At 39.5% G+C, this 6946-nt stretch overlaps 1 protein-coding gene across 1 annotated transcript in view; it reads left to right on the forward strand.

Annotated features, from left to right (window-relative positions):
- The window catches only part of TRPC1 (transient receptor potential cation channel subfamily C member 1), a 66694-nt gene that overhangs the window by 43143 nt on the left and 16605 nt on the right, over nucleotides 1-6946 (forward strand). Inside the window, exon 19 of the transcript XR_014957205.1 lies at nucleotides 726-857. The gene's annotated coding sequence lies outside the window, so the exon portion shown is untranslated. The remainder of the gene's footprint in view (nucleotides 1-725; nucleotides 858-6946) is intronic.

The raw sequence follows: 6946 nt of genomic DNA on the forward strand, positions 1-6946 counted from the left end.
GCTTGAAAAATAGTAATGCTGCTTTGAAATTTCTTCTTTATTTAAATTCTAAAGTAAACTTGAAATGCTTCGTTTTGTTTACCAATGGGTAATCCTGACCCATTTAGTAGCCTTTTCACTCTGGCTGTGAAGGATACTCTTTAAAAGGCTGTGGCAGCGCATGCAGTGATGAACTCAATACTTGGGTGTATTGCAGATTTTGGGCCAAAGTTGTTCAACTGAGAAAAGAAATTAAAAATTAAGTCAGTATTCTTATTTTGAACACAGTATTCTTGTTGGACATGGCATTTGAAAAACACCACATTGTTAGTGCTATTGAACAATGACATACAGATTATCACATCAATAAGTGATAATTTATGTTCTGAGTGTTGCTTTAAAAAGAACCTGTTCCTCTTACTGTTTTTAAGTACTTCTTCCCATATGTGCCTCTTGCAGGAGAAGGAGGTAAGTCTGTAGAAGTGCTCAGGCACAGCCAGTTGAACAAACTCGAGGAACTAAACAGAAATTCTCCTGCATATAAGGAAGAATATAAGCCTATTCTCTTATTTTTAGCTCATTTATTGAGCACTTAACATTCTTATTCCTGCAAAATACAAAGAAGAGCAGTCTCACTACCAAAATGTTAAAGAAGTGCTGTTGATTAGAGATGGTGTTCTGAGGATTGAACAGGAATTGGATGCTGCAGTTCAGCAGTCATGATACCTGTACTCTGCTTTCCACAGTGCTGGGTAAAGGAGGCAGAAGACTAATCTGAATTCATGCTTGCTACATTTCCAAGAGGGATTTTGTGGGAGAGAAGGTGCAGCTGCTATTGGAATGTCCCAGATCTTTGGAGGCAGCCTGCAAGACGACTGGTGAGTAAGAGCAGTGTTCCTGTGTGCACAGAGGCACTGGAAGACAAGAAACAGCAGAGGCTGGCGGCTGTGTGGGTTTGGCAAGGCCAGGTTTTTAGGAATGCAGGTGTGTTGACAGCCAGGTGTGAGGGCCTCAGGAGAGGCTGCCACACATCCTCCCAGTGGGACTGGAGGAAGGAGAAGGACACATCTAGGCAAGACTTGGTGCAGGATTGGGGCAGGAAGTCCAGTTCACAAAAAGGGGGCTGTGGAAACAGAGAACATAACATTGCAAGATCAAAGACAATGTTTGGAGTTGGGTTTTGAGCTGATTTTGAGTGACAGAAATGAAAAGTAAGAAAGTTAAATAAAAAGGAGACATTTACTTTTACCATGACCAATGAGATGCTGATTAACAGCTAAAAGTTTAACTACTGCCACTAGGTATATTGGGTGTCGTCATGAAGGTATAATAATGATATATTATATTAGCTATAATATATTATAATGATAATAAAAATTGCTATGTCTGGAATTCAATGTGTATGACAGAAAGTTGTATAATCCTCACAACACAGACACATGAGTTCCTTGCTGCTCCTTTCTGTCAATGTGTTTTAGTCTAGAGACAACCCTCTATTTTGTAAGAATATTTCAGGCCTTATATCCACTGAAGAGCTGTGCTCCATGCAAAACCACCACCAAAGGCTGTTAGATCCCATGGATTGCATGTCTGAGGATTCCTTTTGTATGTGGCTTCTGCAGATTTTGCCTCATCTAAAGGTAGTTTTACACTTCTGAACAGTTAACACCTTCAACAGGTTCTGCATTGCCACCCAAGCATATCTACAGATCTGCTCAGCAACAGAGCGATTCAGGCCCTTGAGCAAATTGAGGTGATGAACAGGCTGCTGGGAAAGCTCCCAGCCCATGCACAGCCCGTGCAGCCAAGCTCCTGCACCTTTGCCAATCAGGAAAACATCAACATCACTCCCTGGCACTGCCTGTCTGGGAGCACACCCTAAATGTGTATTGCCTAAACACCCTGAATCTAGTGTGCTCAAGTACTTCTTTAGAGCCCACTATTAAATAGATCATGAATACCACAAGTAGTAAATGACAGACTATAAACAAGGCTCTCAAATTAAACTGCATTTACCAAATGTAAATTATGTTGCTAGAGAGAGTTCACCCACAAACTAACCCAGAGATGTCTGGCTGGTTTCCATCAATGGCTGCAGAAGGAACAGAAAAGTAAAAGGCCAGTAAGAAGTTACCCATAAATAAATGTGTTAGCATTGACATTAATCTTCAGCTAAATTATGATCTGTTAGGAACACAGAAACAGGAGTGACCTTTCGTCTTCTCCAAGCCTAGTCCTCTGCTCTTGCAGGGAACCAAATAAAACAAACCATTTTATATACTGATGATATTTCATTTTTGAAGTCAGGAAGCTGCTCAATCAGCATCTGTTAGAATCCCTATCTTTTTGGGATAAAACCATGGAATGCACACTTAGGAATTGTTTGTAGGTAGTGGATATAAATTCTGCTAGAAAAGTTTTAAGCTTAGCCCCAGAAGATGGCAGATTTACAGTCTCATGCAATCTTAATTATGCTGCCTTGTGTATGTATTCTTTACACAAATGATGCATAGGTTATGTGACAAAAACAGTATGAAGTTGCATAAGCAGAGTGTCTTTATTAATGTGGACAAAAGATGTCTAACTTTCGACAGTTGACATTGCAGCAGAAGTTTTCTACAGTAGTTTATTTTCGAAGGTAATAAAAAATATTTTTTGTCATGTGTCCCTGAGGTGACAGACCTCCAGGCTTGGAATGATGAATCTTTAGTGACAGACATTTAATGTAGGAGCTACAGAGCTAGTGCCATAGTAATTATAAAAAACGCCTGGTGTCACAGGGGGTCATTGCCTCCCGCAGTGGTCTGGCAGAAATGCCAGCCTGAGTGACCCCTCTTCCCCACCAGCTGCTGCCAGCAATCCTGGGCTCAGTTAGGGATGCTGGTGATCCAGGGGTGAGGGCTTCTCCCTATCAGTCACTGAAGAATGATATTTTGTATACAAAGCTGACAAGAGACGAATTTCCTAATGAATGTCTGGCAAGTGAGACCTTGTCTGCCTGAAAATGAGACAACTACTGAAGTGGATAGTGGAAACTGAAATGTAACCCTGTGTGACAGACTGTCCCTGAGATGTTCTTTGAAAAGACTGTGTAAATGTTGGTGCAAACCTCCTGTGCCTCATCTATCCCATGTATATATATTCTCCCTGACATCTTCCTTCTGACAAAGTTAATTATAATGTTGCTGTGCAGCTGACAAAGTGGCCTGATGACCTGACTGAACATGAAGCTTACTTTATACTCCAGCTTTCAGGCTTCTCACCAAATCTTCTTTTCTCTGTGGAGAGCCACCTGGACAAAATACCTTGGCATTTTGTACCATGGCAAAAGACCTTTCAGTACTCTCTTGGTGTTTCTGTACAAGCCCTGTTCAGCTGACACTGTGAAATTAATCTAAATTTATATAAATACTATCAACAACCAGTCTTTATTTAATTTGAATCATAGAATGATTTGAGTTAGCAGGGACCTTTAAAGGTCATCTAATCCAACACCCCAGCAATGAGCAGGGCCTAGATGAAGTTGTTCAGAGCCCCACTCAATCTGACCTCAAATATTTCCAGAGATGGGGCATCCACCACTTCTCTTGGTGTTGCCATCCTCATAATAATAATAAAAAAATATTTCCTCATATCTTATCTGAGTTTACACTCTTTTAGTTTAAAACCCTTACTCCTTGTTCTATTGCTACAGGCCCTATTAAAAATTTCCACCTCATCTCTCTTGTAAGTCCCCTTCACTTATTGAAAGGCTGCAATAAGGCTGCTCTTGAGCCTTCTCCAGGCTAAACAACCCCAACTCTTTCAGTGCAGTCTTAAGTGCCAAGATCTCGATATTTTCCCTTCCAAAAGAACTTTGGTATTTCCTGCAATTGCAAGTTGTCCCTTTTCATAATAGCATTGGAAAACATGCAATAGAGAGGATTTATCCCTATTTTCTTGAAAATTCAAGCACCTAAAATTACTCTTGCAAACTGATATACCAACCAGTTCCTAGGATTCCTAAATTTGCTTAGATCTGTAAGACAAAGAGTTAGCCATATTACACCTTCAACTGAATCTGCTACTTCACAGAAATAAAAATCCACACAAGAACTGTCACTGGAAAACTTGCAGAGCCTCCACCCTTCCCCAGGCTGAAAATTTCACTCTTCTCTTTTTTTGTCTGTCAAGTTTTGCTCTTGGCTCATTTATCAAATGACAATATGGTTTCTGGCTTTATATAAAAATGTCTGTGATGAGCCATAGACCTCTCCTTCCCTACTTCTTCTGATACTGAGGTACCAAAAGTAAATATAGTATTAACAGTATTCCCACGTCTTAGGAATTTAGGAAATCATTAGGACCTAAGCTTACATTCTTTAATTAACTTCTTTTTGGTCTCTTTGCTAGTTTTACCTCAAGTAATGTCATATTTAATACAAAACTTCATATTTCAGTTTAGCATTGAGCAGAGACCGGACATGATGCATTAATCATAAAAGCAGTAGAGTTTTTCAGTATGAGTTTTCTAAATTACCTTCTGGTGTTTCCATTTGTCAGCTTGGGTAATTCTAATATCAGTTTCTACTTGCCTCCTCTCTTTATAGGAATACAAACGGATATAATTTTTTTTTTTAAATGTTTTACCTTCTATTGTTCAAAGTCAGTTGCTTATTTGCCAGCTTAAGAAAAATATTAAGGAGAATTGTGCTGATTTATCATTACTTGAACTGTTTTGCATCATAATATAAAAATTATAAATTAGATGATTACTGCTAAATTGCAAACATTCCTGTAACCAAAGAGATCTAATAAATATCAAGCAGGATGCTTGAAATATTGATAATGTGAGCAGATGCTCCTTCATAGTACAAGACCCCTAAAAGATTGTTTCAACACTTCCAGTGAAGCATCCCAGGGTCTATTGACCAAGAGCAGGCACTTACAATGACAACACAGCGTTCACACAGCAGGGTGAAATGGCTAAAGTACTGATCAGAATAATGGATTCTAAAAAAACCCATTTTTAGCAAGTGCTATATCCCTAATAGGGCATTTTAAACATAATAGTCCAAGACAAATACTCAACTCTGAAAGGAACAGGAGCATAAAGTATGGAGTAGAGGGCCCTAAAATAAAAAAAGGCAGAGCCCCTGAACTGGCAGTGAGTACCTGTGAATCAGGCAGCCCCATGGCCAAATCTTCCAGACAGAGAAGAGAGGAGAGGAGCAAGGCAGCTCAGTCTCGTCAGGTCAACTTCTGAGCTCCAGCACAGGGCAGGGCATCAGCAAGGGTCACAAGGTGCTATTCTTATCTAGATAGCTGTAAAAGCTAATACAGATCAGCTAGCCAGTCTTGTAATCTAAATCAGCAAATCTTCCAGTGGATAATATTATGAAACAAAATCACAAAGCAAATTCCATTAGCTTTGGTGGATGTGAGAAATAAACCTGAGATCATTAATTGTGTTGTCCTTGTGGAGGAAATAGGAGAGCAGCTAGGAAATTTTGTCACAAAAATGGAAAAAATAGACTTTCTGTTTCTTGGTACAAAATATAATTAATGAGGGGTATATATATATATGTATAAATCATCCTTGGAGGTATTTTTCTTATTTAATGACAGGACTCATGTCTGTATATGAATAAATTTCTGGAGATTTAGATCAGAGTCTGGTTTATAGATTGAGACATGAAAAGAGCTGACATTTTGAGCAATCTCCTGTACAATAGCATCCTTTCCCTTCCAAAAGCACCACCTCCACTAGACACTGTTGAACTCAGCTCTGACCTGAATGAAGAAAGTGAGAGTATGGAGCCAGTGCTGTTAAATGACATAACTGGTGCTAACAAAGTGCTGATGGTCACAGCCACCTTCCCTTCGAGCTGGCTGCAAGTGACACTGGAGGCACAGGGTAAAGGCGCATGGGAATGCTCTCAGGAGTGTGTGCAGTGAGAGGCTGTCAGGTACTCTTCTTGCAGATGTAGGGAAAGAAAAGTTGCAAAAGGCATTAAGGGTGCTCCAGAGACATCTCTTTCAGGATGAGACTGTGCTTTCAGCAAGAATGGTGTCAAAACTAAAACTGGAACCTTGAGCAAAGAAGGTAATTATTTTGTGTGTGTGTGCTTTAATTCTCTGGTGTTCAAGAAAGACACTTATATCGTCTATAAATAAGTAGATTTGTATTAAGGCATCTAGTTTCAGTTTCCTCCCCCTATTTTTGTTCTTTCCTGTCTTCTGAATGCTGTAGTTGCAGGATGGAGATATTTCTAAAGAGAACCAAATGTGTTATGCTGCCATACTCTATTGCACAGGTGATACCTGGGACCTGAGTTTCACGGTGCAGTTTCACATGTAATTAGTTTGCTGTGACTGGCAACACAGATTTGAAATCAGAACTAAGCCTTGTGAGAAACTGTTTCCTGCCAATGCTCTCATTGCTTTTCCTGAATTTCCCTCTACATTATTTATAGAGCTAGACATAAAAAGGAGAACACTTGTATCTAATTTATTTACTGTAAATGCTCTTATAGGAAGAAAAGTGTTGTTCAGCCAACTAAAATGCCAATTTCCTACTTTTACTGATAAGAAAACTCCCTATCTGCTTCCAAATTACTATAAAGGGGACAATGAGAAAAAAAGCACTGTACAAAATGTGCAAATGATATGACAGCCTGTACAACAAGAGTTGGGAGAATTCAATCAAATTTCCATCAGCTGTAATAATTTTTGCACTTGTTTTCTTGGCTTTAAAAGGAGTTCCTGACTTAAATGAGCAGCTCAACAGCTACATCTGAATGGTAAACTGGGGGAGCCTACATCTGAAGGACTTCCTTCCTCAAAGATGGAAATCCAGAACAGGGAGAATACCCTTTCTTTAACAGGCAGATTAGGCCAAGCCAAGAGAGCCAAAGTAATTGTGAGGGAATATCTTGATACAGTAATTCTCTGCCAGGTGCAGCATCATATTGATGGTACAGAAAGA

The sequence above is a fragment of the Lonchura striata genome, chromosome 9 (assembly GCF_050655825.1).
Source record: "Lonchura striata isolate lonStrDom1 chromosome 9, ASM5065582v1, whole genome shotgun sequence".
Lineage (NCBI taxonomy): Eukaryota > Metazoa > Chordata > Aves > Passeriformes > Estrildidae > Lonchura > Lonchura striata.